This window comes from Aethina tumida, chromosome 2 (assembly GCF_024364675.1).
Source record: "Aethina tumida isolate Nest 87 chromosome 2, icAetTumi1.1, whole genome shotgun sequence".
In the NCBI taxonomy this organism is placed as follows: Eukaryota; Metazoa; Arthropoda; class Insecta; order Coleoptera; family Nitidulidae; genus Aethina; species Aethina tumida.
In genome coordinates this window covers 21,139,800-21,153,565 of record NC_065436.1, presented here as the reverse complement: position 1 = coordinate 21,153,565, position 13,766 = coordinate 21,139,800, and positions in this window count along the sequence as shown.

Genomic DNA, 13,766 nt, shown 5'->3' with positions numbered 1-13,766 from the left:
TAATTATTTTCATTTTGAAGTTGTCTCTCCACCATTTTAAAATCGGTTTCTTTAAGAATAATTATAATTTCACTTTTTTTATCACTCAAGTTTTCGATAATTATATTTTTTTCGAATTTTGTGTGTTTTTATGTGGTTTAATAAAATACGAAATTAACTGGAACTGGAAAATTTTCGAAAATTATTTTTTCCATTTTGAAATTTGAAAGTTTCTATAAATTAAAATATTTTCTAATTAACCATAAATAATATAAAATAGTTTTAGTTTTGAGAAATTTAAAAATTGTTTTATGTTAGAAACAATAAATCCGGTTCTGTAAAACTAATATAAAAAATGAAAATATGTTTCCTATCATAACAAAATATTATACACAATTTTTTAAACAATAAAATTAATACATTCAAAAGACTTTTTTATTTTTAACTAGATGGATTTTTAATATTAAATCTTAAATTTAACTTCACACATGTACATTTTTTTTGTACACATATATATTTTTAAAAAACCATAAATAATACAGATCTGCCAAAATATAAAGTAGTTTTAGTTTCGTTAAGTTTAAATTCAAAAAGTATATGATCTATAAATGAAAACTATGACATTTCTGTAAAACAAATAAAAAATACTAAACAAGTTTCCTTTCAATTAAAATATTTTCTAGTTTTTTTTAATTAAATTATTTATTTAAAAGACATGAATTTTATTTTAACCAAGTAAATTTTTAATATTGAATATAAAATTTAATTTCGCATTTTTTATTCATTTGTTATCTTCATTTTGAAGTTGTTTGATGTAATAAAGTATGGAATTAGCTATTAGAAATTTCACCACCATTTTAAAATCGATTTCTTTAAAAATAATGGATATTTTGTATCACTCAATTTTTCGATAATTATTTTTTCTTCGAATTTTGAAATTACGTGATTAAATAAAATATAAAAGTAACTGGAACTGGAAAATTCTCGAAAAGTATTTTTTTCCATTTTGAAATTTAAAAGTTTTTTAATAAATTAAAAATATAAATATTATATAAATATAAAATTTAAAAATTGTTTGTTTATTAATGAAAATTCCGATTCTGTAAAACTAATATTAAAACGCAAATATGTTTCCTATCAATTAAAATATTATATATATATATATATTTTTAAACAATTTAAATAAAATATTGAATACACTTTTTTATTTTAATCAGGTAGTTTCTTAATATTAAATAATAAATTTAACTTCACACACGTACTTTTTGTAAACTTGCATATATTTTTAAAAAACCATTGGTAATACAGGTCTGCCAAAATATAAAATAGTTTTAGTTTCGTTAAGTTTGAATTCAAAAAGTATACTATCTATAAATGATTTTTGTAAAACTAGTAAAAAATTTTATTTCAACATTTTTATAAATTTGTATATTTTGTAATTAAGTATATTTAATAGAGGTCGTCAAAAAAAATAAAATAGTTTTAGTTTTGTTAGATGAATTTTATCTATTTTTGTTAATGAAATTAACAAAAAATGATATGTATTATAATATTAGTAGGTTAAGTAGTAAACTTGTCATACAAGCTTAAGCGTTTTTCCTTATCCGTACAAAAAACTATAAGATTAACTAATCAAATTGCAATTTTTTCATAGCAGACTTTTTATTTTAAAAATAAATTTTTCTCATTTAAATATAATATTCTATTTTATTGTTAATACGAATAATTCTTATTATAGAAGTAAAAACGTAGCTACTAAATAGGATATTTAATTTTAAAATAGGAAATTAAAGTTTAACATCTGCCATTTTCTCATTCATTCCAGTTTTAGAAAGTGAACTTTCCAAATAGAAAAGGGGACTAGAAAAGGAGGGCAGCTGGAAAATGTAGCTGAAAGTTTTTATCTTATACTTATTGGTAACAATGTCGTACACTAATGGCCACAGTAGGCGATGCACAAAAAAAGGAAAAAGATATAAAATCAGCTGAAAGCACTCAACAATTAGAATATTTTTAGATTATAATGAATATTGTAAAATGAACATTTTAATGCAAAACTAATTTTTAAAATTTCCCACTACAACTATACATACAAACAATATCAGTAATTTTAAAGGTGAGGCTGTAATTAAATAAATAAAATCTTGAAGATCTTTGGTATAATGTGATTAAATTTTGTTAAACTACTAAATTACATTTCTGTAGGAAAAGTACACATACAGTACATATTGTACACATATTATACATATTTAGTAAAATTACAACGCTGAAACCTAAAATCAATTCAAATGTTGTAATCTTTAAATTTCAATAACTGCCTTATCTGTTATAATTTTAAAAACTTTAAAACACTTATTATGGATGCACTGAGGCATAACTACACCATTAATTTTTCTGAATTATATTTTATATTTATTATATATTATTCAACATAATTATTACCCAAGACTCATTTTAATAAAATTCACTGTTCACAAAGTTTTAGCGTTGTGTTGGGATATATTTTTTTTTTGTATTTCGTGTGCAATATCTTAATTTATGTAAGTTGTCTAAAGATTACACATTTCTATGAGTAACAACTTATCTCAAAGAATGGCTGGCTATTTAACAACAATATACGTGCATGAAAGTAATTAACCAAATTATAAATTGGCTACGGAAAATAAAGTGGTTCAAACCATGACCGAATTGCACCTGAATTACACCACATCTGGCTCCGTTTTTATCAAATTGTAATCAAATATGCACTAAAAAATGACATATAATGTATTAAATTAAAACAGTTAAGAAATAACAATAATATAGTTCGTTGGAAATACTGTAAATCCCTCATAAAAAATAAATTATGAATCATTTTAAACATATGATAAGGTTTTACGTATAACACGTACGTTAAGTGTATAAATAATCTATTGTTTTTTAATTTTATTCACATTTGGGATAACCCATCGATCGTATTCTATGTATTTTTAACAAAACTCCCAACAATCTGCAAACGACTATAAATAAATGGCATACAATTATAATAGGTAATTACCATTGTATTGCGGTTGTGTTCCTTGAGCACGTAAGCGTATACAATATACCATAAAAATTTATACATATTTGTTCTAAAACGTTTATCACAAAATATTTGCATTGAAACTAGTAAATGGGTAATCAACATATCAGTCGATTTTGCACATATCGCCATTAATTGGAAATTTATCATTTTCTATGACATAAATTTCACAAATGTGCGTCCACCGAACTTGCCAAATGTTATTTGAAAAAATTAAATATCCTGCACGGATACAAAACACGTTTGCAACTTTGTATCTACGTTCATTAAAATTATTATAACTCGGAGGATGGTGTGTTTATATTAGATAAATATATGAGAGAAGCTTGGCACATCAGAAGCCACTCATTTGCCACTTTTGATTCATTCAATTAGTTACTTCGCGTTACTTATTCTTAGACATCACAAACGCCTCGATATTTTTCCTTTTTGTGTTTGCTGGGAATTGGACCGTTTCAAAATACGGGGATAACAAAGGATTAGTTCCATCAAATTTGTACATTAAAACTTGAAAATTTTATATTGAATATTCTTAGAATTACATTTGGATTATCTCCTGTCTGCAAAATATTTACACATATCGGTTCAGGGAATTTGGATGTTTTATCTTAAATCAATAAATTGCGAATTTGCGATTGTATGTTTTAGAATTGGTCGGAACGAACAAAATTAATTATAGTTATTAATTTCGTGTTATAAATCCAACGTTATAAATATAAATAAATATTGTTAATTAATTACCAGGAAAACCGATTGTAAAGATTAACGTTTGTAAATTTGTAAAACCGTGAAAACTTTGATGTGATACCACTATAATATATAATTTGATAAGGTCTTGAGACTCTGCCAATTGTAAAGATGAAAGAAAAGCAAAGTAAAAATTAGAATATTGACTTAATTAACTCAATTATAATAATTGTAATTGTTAAAACAAACATTTTGAAATGCTTAAAACTAAATTGAAAGTTAAAATTCCTAACGATCCTATTTTATGTTTTAAAACCAAGGTTTAAAAAAACGATATTTTATATTTATGAAGTTTTAAATTTAATTATCAAAAATACGCACAACAAAAAATTATTGACAAAGATTAAACAAAGATTTTATGTGAGTTTACATTTTTTATCATTAAAACTAGCAAATTAAATAATTTAATTCTTTTATTTAACTCAAAGCTTTTAGTAAACAACATTTACAAATTAGTTTTAGACAAATCAATTAAATTAATTTAGTATTCAAATTCTTAAACACTTATTTTTTTTCTATTCTATGCACGAATTACTAAAAAAATAGCTGTCCAATTTTATTCAATATTTTACATTTTTTTATTTGAAATTTAAATGGTTACCTTTAAAGATGGTATTTTAATTCCAAGGGAACACAGATTATTACAATTATCGTATTTAACCATGACACTACTAAAACAAGAAATTTAATTTTAAAATAGTGAACACCTGTCATTTTCTAGTTCATCCAGCACGCAAAAAAAGGATACCGAAACTAAAAGTTTTATCTTATATCTTACTAAAATATACTTCGAAATAATAAAAAAAATAAATAAATTAAACATAATAATTTAGATAAAACTGACAACATGATCTAACATGATCATAAGTCTTTGTACAAATGTTTTCTTATTAAAATGTATTTTTTTAGATACATTTCATAATGAAAACTTATTTTTTAGACGCACCAAGAGGTAAGTAACCTAATACAAATTTTCCTAAGAACTACAAACACTAACATAAAAGTAAGTCACAAATCATATTTGAAAAAGATTATTCATCCCATATTTGTTTGTATGATTCTAATTTTCGTCCAATTTAATATTTTATATGGTTTTTCATTTTAAATTTAAATTGTTACATTTACACATGGCATTTTATTTCCAAGTTAACACAGATAATTGTAATTATCACAATTAATCGAGGAACTACTAAAATAGGAAGTTTAATTTTAAAATGGAAAACACCTGCCACTTTCTACTTCATCCTGGTTTAAAAAAGTGAACTCTGCAAATAAACAATAAAACTAAAAGTTTTATTTTATTGGTAATAATGAGATACACTCTGAGATAATAAGTAAAAAATAAATATTTTGTAGAAGTTTAGATAAAATTAACAAAGAGATTACAAAGATTTATTGTAAGATGGGCAGAAATCTCTGTAGAAACGTTTTCACATTAAATTATTAATAATAATAAATAATTTTTTTTTCTTAAACACAAGGCATGAAATAAATGAATAAATGAATAAAGAAATTTAATTTAATTAATTTAGTATTTAAATGCTAATGCATTTAATGTAATAATACTTTGTGTATCTTTTTATTTTAAATATAAATTTTTGTGCTTAAAATATGGCTTTCTGAATCCATATTGACTCAAATAATAATATCGACTAAAAAATACAATTTAAAGTGACTTTACAAAAGGAAAAAAAATAAAACTGAACTAGAAAATGAAACCAAATGTTTATTGAAGCTACTTTCGGAACAACTATATATAACACAATTCAAACAATTTAAAACTTGTTCTTATAATAGAATAAATGTAATCTTGAACATTTTATGTAATATGTTATGTTTTTTTATTTAAAATTTTACTTTTTTTTATGGAAATATTAAAACTGAACTAGAAAATGGAACCAAATGTTTATGGTAGTACTTGTAGTACCATTTCAAATAATAAAAAAAGCAAAACCTACTTTTGGAACAACTATATTTAACAAAATTCAAACAATTTAAAACTAATATAACAACATTAATATTGTAAGGAACCAAATGACAAGTAACATTAAAACAATATTAGGGATGGCACATAAGTCGGTCAACTTTTCTTCCGTACACCAGAAGCATAAAACCATCCACATACCATAATTCAATCACTGTGGATATAAAAAACTAAATTAAGTTTATATCCAAACAATTCTCCATCCATTAATAATTTTCTCACACACCTTGAAGAATTTTCAGCAAATCCCATTTCCTCCACGTTAGATTTAATTTTAGTTGATATTATGATTGTTTTCTGATATTCTGAGTCCGCCTAATATTTTTCGTTGCCCAGTTTCTCTTATTTTAACTGACTAACTTATTTAACCATAAACTCTTAATAATTTCTATATTTTTCTGTAAGATTCATTATTAATTAAATATTAACTGAGGTTTTACTTTTATTTTGTTTTTTATAATTATTTTATGCACAAATTAATAATTTCTTCTTGTAGGACGGTCTCTGGTTAACGTGTATGCCAAAAATGTCCAAAAAAAAATTGGTATCTTTGGAGACATTTCTGTTAGACCATCAATCATCAAAATTTTTGCAAAATAATTAATAACTCAATAACTGTTGGGTGGGACATGGTGAAGTAATTTTATTTTCAGTTACATATAGAATTTAAAAATCAAAATATACACTGGGTATCTCATTAAATATGACAACGTTGGTATCACTTCCCGTGAAGCTGGAAACAAAATTTTATTTAAAATAAATAAATAAAGTATTTCAGGTCTTGTTATAATTGTTATAAAAATTTCAAATCTTTTAACTTTTTTTATTCTCCATAAACTTCTAAAGAATAAGTTAGGCGGATCATCCTGTATATTGGCAATCAGTTTAAGTAGTACAGCTTATATTTCTAATATGTTTTAATAAGATGCTATAATTATGACCACTAATGTTCGTCTTCCGTTTTTGTTACAGGAAAAGTGCCAAATTTTCCTAGAATGCCAAATTACATTTATTTAAAATGTGAAATTATCGAAGACGTCATTTTTAAAAGTAATTATTGTATACAACATGAAATGCATAAAACTTAAATTCCTGATTTTTCAAAAATATAAATGAATGATGAGCTTTCTACATCTTTTTTGATCACTGTGTTTGTACAATGATTAATTTTATAAAGGACAAATTTGGATTACTAATAAAAAATGTATCTTAAAAGACTTAGGAATGTTTAAATACACCCAATATGAATATAAAATAAGTATATTAACTGATTTTAATATTATGGTAATTATAAATTGATCACAAATATAGGGATAATTATAAAGATTAGTGACAATTATTAATGATTATTAAAAAATCTCAAAATAATTTAAACAATTTTTATTTTACTTATTTTATAACACATAGATTTATATAATGTACAAACAGAAATGGAATTGAAACAGAAAATAATCCTAGTTGAATTTTTGTTATTACAACAATTGATCTTGTTTGGTAAGTAAACAATGGTAAGTGGGGCCCCACATATGCGAAAGCTCTCGCCCCCCAATGATGCGAAAATTGCGTTAAGCTCCGCACAGTACGTTCAATCTTATTGTTAATAAAAACACCAGCGCCACAGCTTTATCCTGAAAGTCACTCAACCAACCGCTGCGGACCCGAGTGCCTCTAAGTGAGCGGGGTGAACGCATTTACAAAACAGTTTGACACAGAAAATACAGCATCGGGCACGCTTTTCTTGCAGGAAAACACCAATGCGAATCGATTCGTTTTAACGCAAATACTTAAACCGGATACGCGATATCCATGCCGTTCGAAATAACATTTAAATAGTCCCGACACGTTCGCGCTGTTAAGATTTAATGGGCTCTGAAAATTAAACTGGTATTGTTTGTTTTATGTCGGATGGATGTTTATTTATAAAATCGATTGTGATAAAGTTAGCAGCATCAATTCGTTCCAACAAGTGATTCTATTAGCGGGGAAATTCTTCACGTAATGAATGACAACTCGTTGAATGACTGACGGCATGCTTAAATAGAAAAATAAATTTGCTGTGGCGGAATTAATTAGATTGGATATTACCAGCGCTATCGGCTTTATTAAATTTATTTATTGTGTTATCGACATTATAATCAATTAAATTGAGATATTTCAGTAATATTTCAATAAGGTATAATTTAGGTTATTGATTGATTATTAAATAAATAACCTTTAGAGCTATTAACTTTTAAGGATTATAAGTTATAATTTAGTTTATTGAAGTATTTTTTAAGAAAGGCAAATACCACTTCTAAATCAAAATCAAAGTTATAAATTGAAAGTATTTGCACATTCTTGAATCTAATTGGTAATGTAACGAGGAGAGTTTAAATATTTTAAAATTCTTCTTAATTTTTAGTCTATGATGTTACTTTTATCAATATTATAAGAGAAAAAAATTGTTGTTCTGAAATTAACAATTATCAAAAGAATTGAGGTTTATTCATTTTTTTGTGTAATCGTACGTATTATTGTTTCAATAGTATTATTTATAAATATAAATTGGAATAAGATATTTTTTTGTAACATAATATTAATAAATTATAATTTAGTTTATCCTATTAATTTTTAAGATAGGCAAATGCCATTTCTAAATCGTAATCAAAGTTATAAATTGAAAATATTTGCACATTCTGGAATCTAACTGATAATGTAACGAGGAGAGTTTAAATATTTTAAAATTCTTCTTAATTTTTATTCTATGATAAATTTGTTGTTATGAAATTAATTATGTTAGATTGCCAACGAAATTCAGTTATTTGATCGTACAGATTTTTTTTTTTTTTGATAGTTTTTTTTATTAATATGAATTGGAATGATATATTTTTATTAAAATAATTTCGTACATAAATTATTATTTCAATAGTATTATTTATGAATATAAAATGGATGAGATATTTTTTGAAATATAATTTTAATAAATCATAATTTAGTTTATACAATTAATTTTTAAGATAGGCAAATGCCATTTCTAAATCAAAATCAAAGTTATAAATTGAAAATATTTGCACATTCTTGAATATAATTGGTAATGTAACGATGAGAGTTTAAATATTTTAAAATTCTTCTTAATTTTTATACTATGATGTTACTTTTATGAATATTACAAGAGAAATAAATTTGTTGTTGTGAAATTAACTATGTTAGATTGGATATTGCCAACGTAATTGATGTTTATTCAGTTTTTTGATCGTACAAATTTTTTTGAAGTTTTATTTATAAATACAAATTGGAATGAGATATTTTTAGTAAAATAATTTCAATAAATTATAATTTGGTTTATTGAATTAATTTTTAAAGTAGGCAAATGCCACTTCTAAATAAAAATCAATGTTATAAATTGAAAATATTTACACATTCTTGAATCTAATTGGTAATGTAACGAGGAGAGTTTAAATATTTTAAATTCTTCTTAATTTTTATTCTATGATGTTACTTTTATGAATATTACAAGATAAATAAATTTGTTGTTGTGAAGTTAACTATGTTAGATAGGACGTTGCCAACGTAATTGAGGTTTATTCATTTTTTTGATAGTACAGATTTTTTTCTCGGACGTTTTATTTATAAATTTCAATTGGAATGAGATATTTTTAATAATATAATTTCAATAAATTATAATTTAGTTTATTGAATTATTTTTTAATGTAGGCAAATGCCACTTCTAAATAAAAATCAATGTTATAAATTGAAAATATTTACATATTCTTGAATCTAACTTGTATTGTAATAAGGAGAGTTTAAATATTTTAAAATTCTTCTTAATTTTTATTCTATTGTGTAACTTTTATGAATATTACAAGAGAAATAAATTTGTTGTAGTGAAATTAATCATGTTAGCTTGTATATCGCCAACGTAGTTGAGGTTTATTCTTTTTTTTTGATAGTACAGATTTTTTTCGATATAACTATTTACAAAAAATCGATTGGAATATGATGTTTTTAAAAATATTATGTCAATAAGTTATAATTTAGTTTATTGAATTAATTTTTAAAATAGACAAATTCCACTTTTAAATAAAATAATACTTAATCAAAGTACAGACCAAAAAAATATTTACTCGCTCTTGTGTCAAATTTGTAATGTATGAGGAGAGTTTAATTCTTGAAGGTACATATTTCTTCGATTTTATTATTTGTAAAAATAATTGAGTGACACATTTTTGTTACGTTTTAATTTGTTTGTGAAGTAAACTTTGAGACATACTTCATCCTTCTTTTATAATAGCAAACGTTTTAGATAAGTTGAAGTACAATTTGGAAGTCTCCATAATTTTTTAACAGTATTACATTTCTGAATATTTATAGAAATATACATTTGCTTATACGAAATTAACTGGTTTCGAATTGGTTATAAACAAAATTACAAATACATTTTCTTATTTCTAACAGGAAATGTATTAGAATAGTTGAAATATTTTAACAGTCCTTAACTTCCTTGTACAACGTTTAATGAATATTGCTTCTGACACTAATTTCACAAATGAATTCTTACCTCAAATCTTGTTTACTCAAATATGCTGGTGCCAAAACCTAGTTATGCCGTCAGAAGTAAAATTTCCGGAACACCGTGTTTGAAATAATAACTGTTTTATTAATTTTATTCCAAATTCCATAATATTTACACAACTGTTGGGTAATAAGGAGTCAAACGCGAACTAATGAGGTGTTTGTATGCGATCCGCGAAGCTAAATTAAGCTTTATCTGTCCGGAACTTAAACATGTTGGGTGCGTTCGCAATACGTCTGGCTAATGTAAATATTACGAGATGACAGACACATGAAGAATATGTTTGTGTGCTTTAATGTTCGATGGCTATTATTCAATATCCGTCGAATTAATAGGTTGATCGTTAGAAATTTTCCGTGAAACCAATAGACACGGCTTAAGTGTCCGTGCAAGCCTAAATATACGTTTCGGATGGGGGAAGATGTTTCAGCTTTATTTATTGATTCACAAATAAACGCAACAAGGATCTATAAATACGTGTTAACAGACTGTGAACACCCACCCACAATAATAGACACATACTTATTACACCAATACGAAGCGCATCTGGAAGAAATATCCAGTTTTCCACTTCTAATTTTAAGGTCATTAAACACCATCAACAATGGACTAATCATAGAAGACTGGTTAATTGGAATCAAGTTTTGTGAACTTGTCTTTTTCCGCTTTGCTGCCGTTATTGTTTAATTCGGTGGCAATCCGGAAAAGACGTGTGCACTGGCTTATGCGTCAGGAAATTTTTCAACAACAGGTAAGGCATATAATTTAATTATAATAATATTAATTATATATGATAGATTAGCGACTGTTAATCTGTCTTTTTAGTTTGATTAAAACACTAAATTCACAATAATACGCTTTATTACAACAAACGTAGTTTAACCCTCGACATCTAAAGCTTGACTGCTCGGTTCTTTCTTAAGAACTGCCCCGATTATTAAATGTAAACAAATACTTCAGATTTGCTTATAAAACAAAACTAGTCTAAATAGATGTGAGCACGTCGCATCGGTCCATCGGTGAAGGTGATGACGTAAGCTAACACGGCCTTCCTGACATGTGGGGCGTCCTCGACCCTTCCACAGTTTTGCAAAGATTCACCTGACACCGGTAATCTGTAAACATTATAACAGCAGTACAAGCTCAAAATATATTCGAAGAACTAAGTCTAAACCTTATTTCATTTAACAAAATAGACTGTTATGTGGCACAGTTAACAACCACTAGAAGCTCAGAGGCGGCTCAACCATCAACAGGTCTGTTACACCCATGACTCTCAAGTGCTATCAAAAGATACCATATTCTAGCCAGGAGCTCAGAGGCGGTTCAACCACTACCAGGTCTATTACCCGCTTGTCTCACAGACCCAGAACACAACAATCTAAGCCTGCAGAGCAGGGACCTTAAACATAGCCTGCCGAGCAGGGACCTTTAAACATAGCCTGCAAAGTAGGGACCTTAAACATAGCCTGCAAAGTAGGGACCTCAAACATAGCCTGCGACGCAGGGACCTTAAAAATAGCCTGCCGAGCAGGGACCTTAATCATAGCCTACTAAGCAGGGACCTTTACATATAGCCTGATACACAGGGACCTTAAACAGCCTACTAAGCAGGGACCTTTACACACATTCACACATCAATCTTATTAAATAAATCTATATCCATCATACCTTATAGAATTTCTGTATCTGGCCAGGTTCGTAACTGTTCATGCGCTGCTATTGTTGTTCTACCTCGGCTGCCAATCCTTCGGAGTGCGTACCTCTCATTAGGTAAACAATGCGTTACCTCAAAGGGTCCGTGATACTTTGGTTTCAATTTTCCTCCATTCGACAGCTGACTATTTTCAACAACAACTTTATCACCAACAGCGTATGGTATTGCCGGCACTCTTTTCTTATTAAAGTTTGTAATTGTTCTACTGGTTACTTCGCACACGCGACTGTGAGCTTGTTGTCTAAGTATTTCAGCGTCCACATCACTTGTCTGTATTGGCACACCATTTAACAGTTCGTTAGTTGCTCTCAGACGTCGATTTTCACCAAACATTAATATCCACGGCGCGAATCCTGTCGATTTGTTCACAGTTACATTAAAATCGTCCTCAATATCAGGTAGCACTTTTGTCCATTTATTTTCGTCTTTTTCATTCAACACAGCACGCATCGCATTAAACAAACTTCTCATAACGCGTTCCACTTGTCCATTACCTCTAGGAACTCCTGTTACAATTAGGTGTAGCTCAACAGAGTTATCATTGAGAAATTCTCGAAATTTACTCGCTACAAATGCTGTTCCCCGATCAGCTATTATTCGTTTTGGTCGACCCAATTCCATAAATAATGCATCTAATGCCTTTATAGTACATTCGGCATTTTTTTGTCTAATAGGACAAAATCGCACAAATTTAGTAAAAGCGTCTATAACCACTAAAATTTGAGTGCATTTATTAGATTTGACCAAAGGTCCGGCATGGTCAATATGCCACGTATCCATTTTACTTGAAGGTTTCGTTTTCTGTTGACACAATCCACTCCGTTTTCCAGTAAAAGATTTACCCAACACACACGATCTACAATTTGCAACATATTTGCGTACTGTTTTACCCATGCGTGGCCATATTAAGTCCTCACGTAATTTCATTAACATTTTATCAGCACCAATATGAGACGAGTTATCATGATACAGTTTCATTATCTCTAGTCGAGCTGCTACAGGTACAAAACAACGTTCGCGACCATCATTTGAACATTGTAAAAACACTAAATTGTCTTTCACTATATATCCCGTCTCATGATGCGTTTTGTTTATTATTGTCTGACAAAACACATCCTCTGATTGATATTCACAAATTGTCTTTGGTTTGTTAGCAATAATTCGTGCTGCTAAAATTCGTTTTGTCGGAGATGCTGTATTTCGACTTAAATAGTCGACATGTGCCATTTTATGTCCTGGTCTATATTCTATATCAAAATTAAAGTCCTGCAATTTTATCCACCATCTTGCAACGCGGGGGTGTAGTTCCTTTTTGAGTGCTGTAGCCCTTACTGAATTACAGTCTGTATAGATTGTAAACTTTATACCATACAGATATGTGCGAAAATACTGAGTGGCTTCCACTATCGCTAGAGTTTCCAAATCATAAGAATGATATCGCGATTCACAATCAGTTGTACGCCTAGAGTAATACGCCACTGGATGAAGCACATTATTTAAGTCTTTTTGCATAAGTATGGCACCCAATCCAAGCGAACTCGCGTCTGTATGTAGTTCGGTAGTCAGTTCCGGATCAAAAATGTTCAAAATCGGATAAGAAGTCAATCGTTTCACTAAATCCAATCGCACATTTTCACATTCACTTGTCCACTCAAAAGTTTTTCCCTTACGTAACAGTGCAGATATCGGTGCTGTCAAAGTTGCAAAGTTTTTCACGAAACGTCTA